We start from the raw sequence: 15,330 nt of genomic DNA on the forward strand, positions 1-15,330 counted from the left end.
GCAGTTGCTGATGCTGATTTTTTAAAAAAATTACGTTCGCGGCAGCGCGGCGCGCGCAGTTTCAAACAGACGAGCGAGGACGAGAGATGGTTGCAAGATACCGAACTTCACCGAATAAGAAAACATCATATTTGAAGTAAGCTTTTAAGGTTTAGCATGAGGGTGGTTTGCTCCCAATAGCCTACATTAGGCCTAATACACGCATATACAGTAGCCTACCTTGCCGTGTGTACGTTACAGTATACAATTGTTCTAATGTGAGGATAGGAGATCAAAACGCAGGCAAAGAGCAGAAACAAGCGATATCATAATGCGATCACTATAGGACTATGAAGCTTTATGGGTGTAGGTTGTTGATGGACTCGATCTACTGTGTTTTGATCATCATTATGAATCTTATCTAGATGTAGTCTTTGATAAAAATGCGATTTTCTCTGCTTTTTGCTCATGTTGCTTTTTATGAAACTTGCCAACATTCAAGTGTTGATTAAAAAAAAAAAGACGCACGAAGCTAGAATAACATTATTTTTTTGTTTCTGTTTTAAAAGCACAGGGTTTGTTCTTTCTTTTGGTATGTTCAGATATTCATACAACAAAATATTCTGGGGTGCCATGAAATTGTGAAAATTGCCAAATCCACATTTTTTTTATACTGGCGAGAAAGTGTTAAATGTTGGTAATTGGATGATGATTAGAATATGAATATGATTGGCATCATATTTTAAATTTGTCATATTTTTGAACAGGGTCAATTAAACATGAAAAGAAAGGGAGAGATATCAGAGTTATTTTAAAATAAGCACAAACATAGTCCAGTCATTTTATGAAAAAAAGGTTGAACAAATTGCAACAGAAGCAAACTCAAATAATTGTCTATCCTCATTATGTCCTGAGTAAGGAAACAAAGTCCCTAAGAATCCCATTAGGGGAAGTTTCGAAATCTGTTTCTGGGGATTCACTTTTTATTTTACTTACCGTACCTTTTGTCTTCTGCATTCTCCTTACCCTTGTCTCCTGTTCTTCCCTTAGACTCGTCCCCCAGAAACAGTCGCACAGACCCAGCCCCAAACCCCATCTCTTAATAATTAAAAAAGGCTGGTTTCTAAAGTACTTCTTCCTGCCTCTATGTATTAATGTTCATGGGTAGCCTAAATGGGTTCCATTCAGACCTTAACATGAAGTATTTTACTGTTATGTGTCAACAAGATTCAACAAGACATTTTCACCTGGCTAGACCCAATGTTTAGATCTGTTGTGGTATTTATGCAAATTAGCACATACGTAATTAGATTATGCACAATTTGTCCATCTTAACAAACAATTTTAAAAAACTTGGAATACATTTTTTGTTTGTCTTGATGAAAGTAATCAACTCAGTAATTTTCATGGTGATATCTAAAGGTTAAACTTTTTATCCTATTCTCGTAAGAAAAAGAATGAATAGGCGTATGAATAGGCTATATATATATTTTTTTTTTCTAAACTTTCCCTAATGGGATTCTTTGGCACTTTTTTTTGCCTTACTCAGGTCAGGACATATTGAGGATACAAAATCAGTTGAGTTTGCTTGTTGCAATTTGTTCAAGGTTAACCCCCTTTTTGGCTTAAAATGACTGGACTAACAGGCAGATCAGGTGCAAACAGACCCCCCAGCCCTTGCATCACCACTGGCTAGTCAGAGTCAGTGTGGTCAGACTTCAGAACCAGCAACAGGTCAGAGCATCTACCACATACAGGCAGTCAATCACATACCCAATTCAGGAATTTAAGTTGAGATGATTTTGCCAGATTAAAAGGATAGTTCACCCAAAAATGAACACAATTTTTTTATTATAAATTAAATAATTAGAATTAGAATTATTATAAATTATTATAAAGAAAGAATTATGTTGGATTTAATCTTCCCAGGATAAGATTTTATATTGATGGGCAATAAAATTGTTTAACTTTTTCAAGGACATGTCTGCTTGATGCCTGCTATATCTAATAAAAGATCCAAAAAAAAATAAAAAAAATATTATATATATATATATTTTTTGTAAATAAATACAGCAGTTCATAACAGACACATGCGGTATCTTATCTACTTGGTGCTTCAGCTTTGTTTTCTGCAAATATTTTGGATGTTCAACACTTATAGACACAAACAGAGTGACCCAATTCCTTCCACAAGCTTTTCCACTGTGTGTGTACTGTGTACCCCCGAAAGTAGCAGTGGCCACCCCATGTATAAAACTCTAGTTCCGCCACTGTCGATATGACCCAAATCGTATTCACAAGGAGTAATTTTATTTCACGATAATGATAGGCTATATATTACAAAATAGGACTATTTTAACAATGTCATAAAGCAACAACATAAAGCTCTCGGATTTCATAAAAAAATCCTAATTTGTGCTCCAAAGATGAACTAAGGTCTTACGTATTTGGAACGACATCAGGGCGAGTAATTAATGACATAAATTTCATTTTTGGGTTAACTAACCCTTTAACCTACTGTGTTTACAGGAATAAGCCAAGACAGTCATTACTGCGCTGCTTATTGCGCTTAAAATTGCTTCAACATTTAAACTGGCAAGGCTTAAACACGCATGCAAATGATAAACTTTCATGATGGCACAGCACTGCAATATCACCGTGTAACAACAACAGAGGTGATAATCCAAAATTTCAACACTGTAAACCCTAATGCTCAAAATAATGAATTGAAGTACCGGTATATAAAAGTGTGGTAAACTTAAATTAAAGTAGTTCAATTAAATGAACTTGAGTATTTCGAATTTTTTGAGTTCACAAAACTGACATTTAAGAAATCTAGTAAATTGTTTAATTGTTTGAGTTTAATGAACTCGTTTCATTTAATTTAGATTTTTAACTTAAACTGGACCGGGATTTCCATGCTTTGTCCCAGCATGCTTTGTCATGGCACTTGAAAGAGAGTAAATGCTAAAATTAAGTGTTAGCCTATATAATGTTTTATTTTTGTGCCAGATTAATGTTAAGTGTGAGATTTAGTAGTGTTTAATGTTTTGCTATGCTAATTTAGAAGAGTTTCTGTTGTGCAAGGTTTTTGGGGGCCATCATGGTGACGAGTGGAGCATGAGCTTAGTTTGAGAACAGATATTACATTTTCTATATTGCCATTGATTTAGCAATTGCTATGCTATGTAAATGCTTTCAAAACATTGTGTTACCAATTAGCAAGTTAGCATTTACAGAATCAGCTAGTTAAACTAGCCAAGTTTCCACTACAATAAATATTTAAATTGAGATTACATGATAATTTTAAAGACATTACAATATTGTATTTTATAGAGGAGTTGTGAAATGTTGCATGTTTTTTTCAGTAGAATACCATGAACAACATTTCTAAAATGCAGTGTCAAAACAAAAATAGTTTAAATATTTTTAAAAATGCATCTCAAGACCTCAGGAAGTGTGCATTCTCAGGAAGTGTGGTTTGGTGAAGTGAGGTGTATTCCCCGTATTAGACCCGGGTTTGCTTGACAGTGACCTGCAAAAATAATGCTTTGTAGCCATAAATCGGTTTCTAGTTTTATTTTGGCCAATCTCTATTCTGGACTTGCACACAAACTGCATTGCAATCATTTCCCAAAACGTCATTTGTGTGGAAATATTACAAAGTCTGCAAACAAGATGTTAACACAGGCCAGAGACGGGACACGCTGAAGACGGATGCAAAGAAGAGAACACAGACACGCCAACAGAGCAAATATTGTACCAGGCACAGCAAGCTCACCGTTCACAATACTCGAAATATAGGAAGAAAAATAGAAATATAGAATTGGGGGAGGGGGTTTATATGTATCTCTGAAGGGAACTGACTGTGTCTTCAGAATTTTCTTTTCCTCTACCTCCGTATAAAGTAGCGTTTATAAGTACAGCACAGCTTTGTGTTCAGCGGTACCCAAAGAAACAGATGCTGTTAAATAAGCGCCACCTACTGTCAGAGAGGGAATTTGCATTTTCATTCAGTCCATCTGCTGTTTTTGTTTTAGGCAGATGTCTTATCATAATTTCACAAATCTAAAGTCAGACCATTCTGTTTGTGCTTTAGATCTTAAAATTATACAATACAAAACTAACTGCTCATGCTACATGTGTGTAGCCTCTTAGTTTGGATTGTGATTAAAATGCAGTGGTTGCCTCTAATTTCAAATGGCTACAGATATTTTTTGTTTAATGCCAGGAAGAGAGATTGCCTGAGGTCACTGTGGTATAAAATATGGAGCCTATGTTGAACAGTACAACAAGGGTTCTCTTATGATTAACAGAAACAAACAGGAACCAAGTGTGGAACTTATGAAGCGTGAACAACATAAGAGATAAAAAAAAAATGACACATCATAGCAACAACACACAGAACGAAGAATGTGCAAACAGAAACATTCAAGCAAAATGACCAAAAATAATTATAATAAAAAAATGTGACTTTTCCAATGGATTTTGGGGGAACTACAGATGGCTTACTAATAGTTGTTTCTCCACATTAAGCTGGGATAAAAGTATTTTAACATAAAAATGTCACACGTTGGCTTTAAACTGCATTCTCAACAGGTCTGTGGGCTGAGACCGATGTTGGTGTCAGATTGTTGGAGGTCACATCAGAATCACATGATGGAATAACTGTCTCAAATCTCTCTGAGTAGCTCAGGGTGGAAAAAACACTTGAGCCAAATGCTCTAGGCCACAGAAGAGGCAACATCGGTGGCCACCGGTTTAAAAAACTGCTTAAACTAGAATTAAAAGTCATCTCATTTTTTTCCAAAATTTTAAAAAGGTAGATTGGTCTAATTTGAATTGGAAAAATAAGATTGATTACCTTTTCTAACTGCTAGTTGGTCAAACTAGTTCTAAAAGGGATACTCCACTTTTTTTGGAAATACAGTAGGCTCATTTTACAACTCCCCCAGAGTTAAACTGTTGAGTTGTACCGTTTTTGAATCCATTCAGCCGATCTCCGGTTCTGGCGGTACCACTTTTAGCATAGCTTAGCATACTTTATTGAAGTGGACAAGACCATTAGTATTTCAAAAAAAAAAAATTACTAAAGAGTTTCGATATTTTTCCTATTTAAAACTTGACTCTTCTGTAGTTACATCGTGCACTAAGACCGACGGAAGATGTAAAGTTGCGATTTTCTAGGCTGATATGGCTAGGAACTATACTCTCATTCCTGCGTAATAATCAAGAAACTTTACTGCCGTACCATGAGAGCAGCAGGCGTAATGATATGACACAGCGCCTGAAAATAGGCTACCTTCCGTCAACACAACGGAACTATTTTCAGGCGCTGCGTCATATCATTATGCCAGCTGCATTCATGGTACGACAGTAAAGTTTCTAAATAGGAAAAATATCTAAACTCTTTGGTCTATTTCCAAAAAAAGTGGAGTATCCCTTTAAGACACAACCTAGAGCCTAAGTTTATGCAACTGGCCTTAATGGCTCTTAAGCACAATCTAGTCAAGGGATGTATAGCAAATCAATAAAAGGCATGTTACTGCGAGCTACAAGGAACATCTTCCAAAGAAAAGCCCATGGTTAATATGTCACTTGCCATTTTTCTTGGAGTACACTAAGAAATGCATGCTGATACGCTCTACAGCACTTTAACAATACTGATCCATCCATTGCGTCTATAAAAGGGTGGGGTTTCCTTTCAGCATTTGTGTATCTCACAATGTCATGCAACTATGTACAAGAAGATTTTTCATTTAGACAACCGAAGCAAATCTTACACAAGTATGAAGCTGCTTTTGTGCTTAACTAATTCTGTAAAGCTTATCTCTGCCCTAAAAGAAAAATAAAGTTTTGCTCCAAATCCTAGTGAGCCAATGTTATAAGAAATCAGCTACTTCCAAAATCGGTCTTCATTAAAATGGTCTGAACTACTTTTTGATGATCTAATTAAAAAATATCTTTAATTCACACCTCATGCGTGTGATTGCATCTAATTGTGTCATATTCATTACACAGATATGGTCTGCACCAAAACAAAAAGAAAAAAAGAAAAAGCGGATGTACTTTGAGCCCTGGGGGTTTCTGCACATTTTAATCTGTTGAAAAGGATCACGTGAGGTGGCGTGAGACATGTTCAGACTGATAACAACCTCAGAGCTGAATCATTGTCATTCAAAAAGGGACTCTTGGAAAAAAAACATCCATGACACCAACACGTTCCAGGAGGAAGTGATCTGACAGCGAGAGAGCGAAAAGAGAGAGAGAGAGACTGTGCCTGTGGGAATGGATGCTGAAATACTAGAATAAACTTTCCCACAATGGCTGATTCCCATTGTACGGTGGGGTAAATGGTCCACATTCCTATACGTTATGCGAGCATGACAAAATGCAAAAAATCTGACCACCACTGACAAATGCATGGGCCACACACACACCTTTTTTACTGAGGGTGTGTTCACACTTGTAGTTTGATTCTCTTTTTGGTTCAGACTGCTGGGCTAAATGCGCTCGTTGTATGTGCGCGTGTACATATGATAGTGTTTTTACAAACTGTGAACTCCAAATTTGGCATAAGAGATTTTGTAAAGGAGTCATCATAACAGTGCCAGGAATTCCTCTGTTGCACACACACACACAAACCGAGATCTGCTGCAAGGAGACCATGGTTCTCAAGCCATACCGAAATGTAATAGGCAACAACATGCTGCATTCACGCCATGTTGTAATTACCAGACTCAAGATGACAACACGCGGCGTTATATTCGGAGATGTTCCTCGGACTGGGATTTATGCGTTTCTATAGCACCACTATCAACGCCTAAATGAATTTGCAGCAGTCATTTGTAACAGCATAGCAGTCACGTTGTAAAAACTTCATGAGCTCTCAGACAATTCCCATCTTACAAACTGAAATTAAGAGCTCTAGGAGGATTTGAATGCTTTTTACAAGTAATTGCGGTAATTACAACCTCAACTCCTATGATGAGAAGAACCTGGTGTGCTTGAGCATTCTGTCCTTTTTTTAGGTCCATCTTGTGACATCACATCACATCCAGTTTTTTGGTTCGTTTTAGATGTATCTGGTTCGTGTTGTGTTCATATTTCAGTTGAACTGCACTAGAGTTTGTTTGGAAGCGGAGCAAGACCCCCTGAAAAGGCAGGGTTCGGCGTTCACACTTCAGGGCTGCCAACTCTCACGCATTCAGCGTGAGACTCACGCAATTGAGCCAATTCTCACGCTCTCACACCACACCCCCAATTTCTCACGCTGAAGTGTCAACCCGGTCGGTCAAATGCCTGAAAGATAAGTTTATCTATAGATCTACCAGTTGAGCCATTCGTGATCGACTAGTTTTACCGCAAACTAGTTAAAATATCCTGTAATCTAGAGCGAGCGTGCATGCGAGACAGATGTGTTGAGCTCCTAACGGCGCGGTCCTAACCCCAACCTTTTATAATTCTTCAAATAAAATGAAAAACCGTTTTTTGAGGGGGTGAATTCAAATACTTGATGTTTAGTTGTTTTATGTTATTTTAATGCTTTTGTCTTTATTTTGAATCGATACAATAAAATATTTATTTATAAAGCACATTTAAAAACAACCAAGGCTGACCAAAGTGCTGTACAGAACAGAATAAAAATCATTTTAAGTCATCTTGAGGCCCCCCAGTGGGCCCCGGCACCGCAAGTTGAGAACCACTGGTCTAGCATCATAAATAAGGACTAGACATCACATAGGTCACATAAAAGCTTCCACCACTGAACGAGTGTCACATTTGGGTCACACTACTGGGTGGGACATGTCACGATACTCCCGCCCTCACTGCAAGCCTTGAGCTACAATTACTAGGCAGGCAGGCGGGACATGTAATTGATTGCTGACTGAAAGAAAGAATCTCCCTTATGTACAGACAGGACACACAGAGACAACCCCTCTGCATACTCTGCCTAGACTGGTCATGGTTGCATCATTCAGTCATAATTTGAAAAAGAAGAAAAAAAGGCAAATGTGGTTGCTGATGTAGTTAGGCATGCATCATTTCTGTCAGCAGCTGAAGTGACTCATTATGATGAGTGCTGTAACACCATGTATTTTAACACTGAATACATTTGCAAGAAAAAAAACATACGAATGGATTTTCATTAGTATTCAGGAATCTAGTGGTTCCTAGTTCCCTTCAAAAGGCACATGGGCCTAATATACAATGTGTAGCTGAAGTGATACATGAGGTGGTTTAATATGTCAATGCACGACAGGATTTTGCAGGATGTTGCCCAGTTAAAGTCGGCATGAGATGAAAATTCACCCCATCTACTTTCTAAATGCATGCTATTGATCTTATTGTGAATGAATTATCAGTGCACGTTTCTTTTCTTTTTTTAGCTCGTAATTTTTCATTTTTCATCAAAATATCATAACTCCACCTTGCACTGAAACAACAGACTTCTCTCTGGTGACATATGCCGGACTTCTCCAATCCTTTTGTCTACTTGCCTTTCTAACAATCGACTGCAAGCTCGCATTCAGATCAGCCTCAATCCAATCAACAACCAATGGATGGTACAACGTCTCTGTCCTAGATTGTTCTCTTTTCGCTAATCGGCTTCACTCGGATATGCCACAATACAGAAGAAAATAATCTTTTGCTATTTTCGATTCATTGCGACTTTAAAGTCCCCGTGAACCGGAAGTTGCAACCGACTTTACTTCAGTGTTGAGGTATTTCCAAGTGAAACGGAATATTGAATAGAGGGCGGGTTTTATTTTAGCGCACCTCCTGTCCTGTCCATCCCTCGCTCACAGAAGACTGAGGATTGGAGGGGAGTGGTTAAGAATATTCAACCCAAGCCGTCAAACTGAGGTCATCAGAGAAGGAACGCCATTCCAGAGCGGAAGCACATTTTCAAATTTTGATTAAAGATTACCACGATATAATTGAATACCACGGATTAATTGTTCGCCACAAGACTAGTAGTAATATGCGCTAACAAAGTAAATAGGGTCAATTTTGATTTCATGATGACCTTAAAGCTGCAGTCCGTAGCTTTTTTGGGGTTCAAAATGATCCAAAATAGATATTTGAGAAAATACATAACCAGCCAGTGTTCAAAACTATCTGCTTGCCTTAGCTCGATTCAAAGCGGTAAGCTTGTAATAATGTTTTTAATTCCAGTGGTACTGGTGGATTTCCGCGGGAGATTCGAGCATGTCTTTGCGTCATTACGTCACATCTGTACACATAAAGAAGGAGTCTCGGCTAGTAGGCTATATTGCGTGTGAGGATGTTGGAGGTGGAGATTTATATAGCCTTTTCTCACAGCACTTGATACAATTAAACTTATCAATTTGATGGCGGATCCAGAAAGGTTCAAACGACAATCACCAGTGACAACTGATTCACCCGCTGTAAAATGCAAAAGACTTCGTTCGGACTTCGGAGTGACTACAGAAAAAAAAGAGACTGCAACCGGACCCATGCGAAAACAAGGATACATATCGGAAGGACATTACATGTAGTCACGCAATGCTTACGTTGTTAACATTAACAATTTGAGAACAAAGTATAATTTGCACTAGAGCTGGGTTTCGATTCAAATTTCAAGAATCGATTCGATTCCGATTCTCAAGATCTTGAATCGATTATCATTATTCGATTCGATCCGATCCGATCTGATCCGATTTTCGAGATTTAGATAAGTGTTTTTGTTTTTTCCAGTTGTTACCTGAATTACAGGACTGTAGTTATGCAACATATTGATACTATTAGGCAATTATATACATTTAACTGCTTGTTTTGAACTTCATGCATGTGTATTGAATGTTAAACAAGTTCATAATGATAACAAACAAGACTGTTTATCGTGGTGATGTGTAGCCTACAGAGGCTTCGCACAGACAGTGAATGAGAGAGATCGGCAGAGCGCGTGCGGATTACCTGCGGCTGTCTTTGAAGTCATATGTATTCGTGAAAAAGGTTGCCGTGTCAAAGGGAAGCGAAATATTTGTCGTATCATCCTTTTAACGTTCACGTCACGGGTATTTACCATAAATGCGCGTCAGGAGCAGCGCTGGTCAGCATTCCACAGCGCGAGGAAGCCGCTGGGAAATAAAATCAGCGAGTCACGCATTGAATCAATGCCATATTGGTCTCTAATAAGTGAAGCATCAGCTTCAGCGTTACCCATGCGACGCATTGCTGCTCAGCTGAGCCTTGAAAAGTGGAACTCAAAGTTAAAAATAATTAACACCTTGTTTCATTACATCTCTTTTAATGAATCAGCTTTTTTGAACGTGTTCGTTGAATGAACGAATGGCTCACTCAAAGCCCTGTTGTTGTAACAGTGTGCGCGCTGAGTGAAAGCCTTTCAATGAGAGGGAGTAAAATCTTTCCGTGGCAGGGACAGCTGCCACCGAGACCTGTCACTCCACCCGTCACCGCTATTGGCAGCTGTCTCTCGACCTGTCACCGCTAGGTGCGCCTGCCACTCGACCTGTCACCGCTATGTGCGCCTGCCACTCGACCCGTCACCGCTATATGCGCCTGTCTCTCGACCTGTCACGGCTATACGCGCCTGTCCCGCATTCTGTCACGGCTATACGCGCCTGTCCCGCGGTTCGTCACGGCAAAATGCGCCTGTCCCGCGTTCTGTCACGGCTATACGCGCCTGTCCCACGACCCGTCACGGCTAAATGCGCCTGTCCCGCTTCCTGTCACGGCTATACGCGCCTGTCCCGCGACCTGTCACGGCTATACGCGCCTGTCCCGCGACCTGTCACGGCTATACGCGCCTGTACCGCGTTCCGTCACGGCTAAATACACCTGTCCCCCGACCCGTCACCACTATACGCGCCTGTCCCGCGAGCCATCACGGCTATGGGCCTGTCTCTCGACCTGTCACTGCCATACGCGCCTGTCCCGCGACCCGTCACGGATATATGCGCCTGTCCCGCTACCTGTCACGGCTATACGCGCCTGTCACTCACGGTTAAATAAATCTATGCTATGGGCTAGTTATTGCTATAATTATTAATAATTATTTATATTATTATAATAATTATTATAGGCTATGTCAAGCCAACCTCACTGCATGCTATCTTAAGGTAAACTTGCACTAATGTTGCACTATGAAAGTGCGTATCTATACCACGAATTTAATTTCTCGTGCCATTTATAAGCCAAAAATAGTTTTTGCGTAGGCCTATATGATACGCAGTTTTTGCGTGTATATGATACGCAGTTTTCGCGTGCATATGATACGCACTTTTTGGCGTGTAATACGCACGCACTCCACACCCCAAATCCTACCCAAGAGATTTACAGTGCGTGCGCACTACCTTGGACCTTTCAAACGTACAAAATCTGTTTCATGCCCTGTTTCCAAATTATGTTTTTGTAAAGAAGATCCATATTTATGTAAAGATTGTTATTGATATATTAATTTAAATACATGTTTATATATATTTACAAATATATTTATAAAAATGTATGTAAATAAAATATTTCTTATACGCATGCAAATTTCAATAGGGGACTTTTTTGAAGTTTTATTACAAGAAATTGTAGGTGAAAAACTAATAAACATTCTTTGTATTTATACATATATTGCATTTTTTGCAGCATTTTAGGTTACTGTTATAACTCGGTTGCAAAGCAACTACATCACTGTGTATTTTAGACAAATATGGCCTCTTTAATGCAATATAATAGCCTAACTGTTTATCATTAACATTCATGTTTAAAAAAAAAATCTAGCCTAAACATTGTTAGATTTAATGACAAAAAGACACCATAGCCGTGCCCGTGACGGGTCGCGGGACAGGCTCGTATAGACCTGACGGGTCGCGGGACAAGCGCATATAGACCTGACGAGTCGCGGGACAGGCTCGTATAGACCTGACGGGTCGAGGGACAGGCTCGTATAGCCGTGACGGGTGGAATGACAGGTGCATTTAGCCGTGACGGCTCGCAGGACAGGCGCGTATAGCCGTGACGGGTCGCGGGACAGGCTCGTATAGACCTGACGGAAAGCGGGACGTAGCCGTGACAGTGCGCGGGACAGGCGCATATAGCGGTGACGGGTCGCGGTACAGGCGTGTATACCCATGACAGGGCGCGGGAAAGGCGCATGTAGCGGTGACGGAAGGCGGGACAGGCGCATATAGCGGTGACGGACCGCGGGACAGGCGTGTATAGCCGTGACAGAACGCGGGACAGGCGCATATAGCGGTGGCGGACGCCGGGACGGGCGTGCATACCCGTGACTGGACGCGGGACAGGCGCATATAGCGGTGACGGCATGCGGGACAGGCGCATATAGCGGTGACGGGTGGAGTGACAGGCGCACATAGCAGTGACAGGTCGAGTGGCAAGCGCACATAGCGGTGACGGGTGGAGTGACAGCTGCCAATAGCAGTGACAGGTCGAGTGGCAGGCGCACATAGCGGTGACAGGTCGAGTGGCAGGCGCACATAGCGGTGACAGGTCGAGTGGCAGGCGCACATAGCGGTGACGGGTGGAGTGACAGCTGCCAATAGCGGTGACGGGTGGAGTGACAGGTCTCGGTGGCAGCTGTCCCTGCCACGGAAAGATTTTACCCTTACTGCTTTCAATGCGCATACAGGGATCTCCCAGTCGCGGCAAGTTAAAGTTCACGGGGAAAATGTAAGCCTATTATTAAATCGATCCTCTGAGTTACGGATCGATCTTTAGAAATTAATATGAAAATCGATTCAGAATTGGTGAATCTATTTTTTCAACACAGCCCTAATTTGCACGGTTTTGCGTGATATGATAACTTCTAAGCGATTGTTAGATTTAATCAGCGCGATTTACTGCAATGTCAGAACCAGAACAAAAGTGGATGTTTCTTACTAGTTCAGATGACATTTTCCAGTGAAAATTCTTATGTTGGTCATAATTCCAAAAAGCATAATCTGTGATTCTGAATGGCAGTATCCACACCGGCGCGGTGACTGACAGCCTCACAGTCTCCTCAAACATTGTGTTCATCCGCACTGTGCCGTGTGAAGGGCGTTGAAGTACAACTCACGTAAAGTTGATAATTCCGCGAATGACTGCAATTGGAGATTTCGAACAGAGATGGCGACAAAGAGGAAAAACGCCGGACTGCAGCTTTAAGATTTGGACAAAATTGTATTTCTGATTTTACACAGCTCTCTCTGTAATACATTTGACCATGCAATATACTGGTGCTATATTCATATCTCTCGCATCACTCCACGGCCTAGCGCAGCGCCCTCTTGCGATTCAATATAGTTATTATTACCAGGTCAGACTGTAGTAAAAATGGCCTTGAAAGAGTTCAGTTTTAATTTTTTTTTCAAATAAAACTTTGATAGATGGCTAGAAGCTCTGATATCTTTAAAGAAAGCCAAATAACAGAATCCGGTAAAAGACATAAACAGCAGGATGAGAGAGAAACTGATCATTGTAGCTGCATATGTAGCCTACATGGAGAATATTAACTTGGATGGCTGATTAATACATAAAGTATTATTATAATACTGCTGCAATGTTCGTCTTGTTGCTTGGCCAATTGTAGTCTAACGTTACGTTGTAATGGACTATTTTTCTTAGCGGAAGGTTCAAACTAATACCGAAATATTTTCAAATCAGATCAGTATTTCATGCCCATGTTTTTTTTGTTTTTGTACTTCATAACTAGCAGTGTACTAAGCAGGATAATGTAACACACAATATCATTTATTTTGCCCGGGAGGCTGTAAATGATCCCTTATAAATTACATTACAGATTGGTCATCATGTTCACTAAACCTCATATTAATTACAGCATAAAAACTCCAAATATGCGGCCTTAATAATAACATGAGCAAAAACCATCCATGCAAGGAAAGGATAGACTAGAATCAGTCATAATGTCATACAAAGCAATTCTTAATCATCAAAGGCGTCAAAATAACGGTTCGGTTGGCTAGGCTATATCCTAGCAACAGCCCCCTGTCACTGGACACCAGAAGCACGCTCGACAGCTCGCGGAAAGAATGGATGAAAACACCCAAAATGTGCTATTAATGGAATGAAACTCCACTGACAGTTAAGTAATCTAATTTTTCACTAATGTAAACAAATAAAGATAACGCGCGTTAGATCACATATGAGATGTGTGAGTACGTGCGCGCACCCCCCTCACCCCACCCATATAGCGGAGAGATGCTATCACCACCTCCATCATAATAAACCTTCACCAAATTAGTGTAATACGCCCACAAACGCGAACATAATAGCTGTTGATGTAAAGCAAACAAACAAACAAAAAAAACATACAAGCCTTTTTGCTGTAAAATTATGACTGAGCATCATGCTCGGGGAATAACGTTACACGCGCAGGTTGGTGTCATCATCTCTCTTGCGCGCTTCGTCGAGTGAACGCTCTCATCTCTGTAATTCATTTAAAATAATCACATGAACCTAACTTACCTGCTAATTGCATGTCCGCTCTCAAACTAACGGGCGGTTAGTGCAAAGCGGGGAGAAACAGAGTGAAATAGCGTTTGCTCGGTGTAGTAGAATTGATGCTCTGGGTTCGGTCTCTATCCGCTAATCCACCCCACACAAAGAGCAGAAAATGGCTGCAAGTGCATGCTCTTAAAGAGACAGGCACCCATTTAAAACAGCATCTCTGGTGTGAGTCATCAGTTTACATTCTCGATTTTTAGAATTGTTCGATTTATGTTGGCCTATTAATTTTAGTATGATAATGAACAAAGATGGTTAAAACAAGTGCAAATTTTAGATAATTTTCTATGAGCATTGTCATAAATTTGCATTGACTGCAGTGCTGAGTTCCGACCCACTTAGCACTCTGTCACTGTGGTCGATTTACTATATTATGTCACGAACAATTTTTAAGTTTATAGGATTATAAAGAGCCAAATAATATAGAAATAGGTCTATTCACTGATTTTAATAGGCAATATATGCCTTCTGGAATTGATCTAACTAAGATTTTTACGGCAGGGGTTTTCAAACTGGGATCTGTGGACCCAGGGGGCCGCAAGAAAGTGCTGGGGGTCCGTGGAAAAAACAGAGGTCCGGGGCCCACTAGGGGGCCTCAGCAAATAACAAAATAAATAGTGGTTAATTCATTTTATACGTTAAATCAACAGCAAACAAATTAATTGAATATATTAATAAAAAAGTTTGAACACAAGCAGCTTTGTCATAATCACAGAAGTACCAGAAATATCAGCGAATATGAAGGGGGTGGGGGGGCTTCAGATTTTGTTTTGGACTACGGGGAGCCTATACGAGTCAAAAAGGATGAGAACCCCTGGTTTAGAGAAAAACTGTGTAAAGAATGTC

General features: G+C 40.2%; 1 protein-coding gene across 4 annotated transcripts in view; it reads right to left on the reverse strand.

Moving 5' to 3' along the window:
• Positions 1-14,606, reverse strand: part of cyfip2 (cytoplasmic FMR1 interacting protein 2) — a 53,286-nt gene extending 38,680 nt beyond the window's left edge. For 3 of the 4 annotated variants that reach the window (XM_056258568.1, XM_056258567.1, XM_056258566.1), the window contains exon 1: positions 14,446-14,605. The gene's annotated coding sequence lies outside the window, so the exon portion shown is untranslated. Of the gene's footprint in view, positions 1-14,445 lie in introns of all 4 variants that reach the window. The other variant, XM_056258569.1, reaches the window with a different exon arrangement.
• Between the last annotated feature and the right edge of the window lie 724 nt (positions 14,607-15,330).

The sequence above is a fragment of the Rhinichthys klamathensis genome, unplaced genomic scaffold (genome assembly GCF_029890125.1).
Source record: "Rhinichthys klamathensis goyatoka isolate OS25496 unplaced genomic scaffold, OSU_Roscu_1.1 h1tg000153l_1, whole genome shotgun sequence".
NCBI classification, from domain to species: Eukaryota; Metazoa; Chordata; class Actinopteri; order Cypriniformes; family Leuciscidae; genus Rhinichthys; species Rhinichthys klamathensis.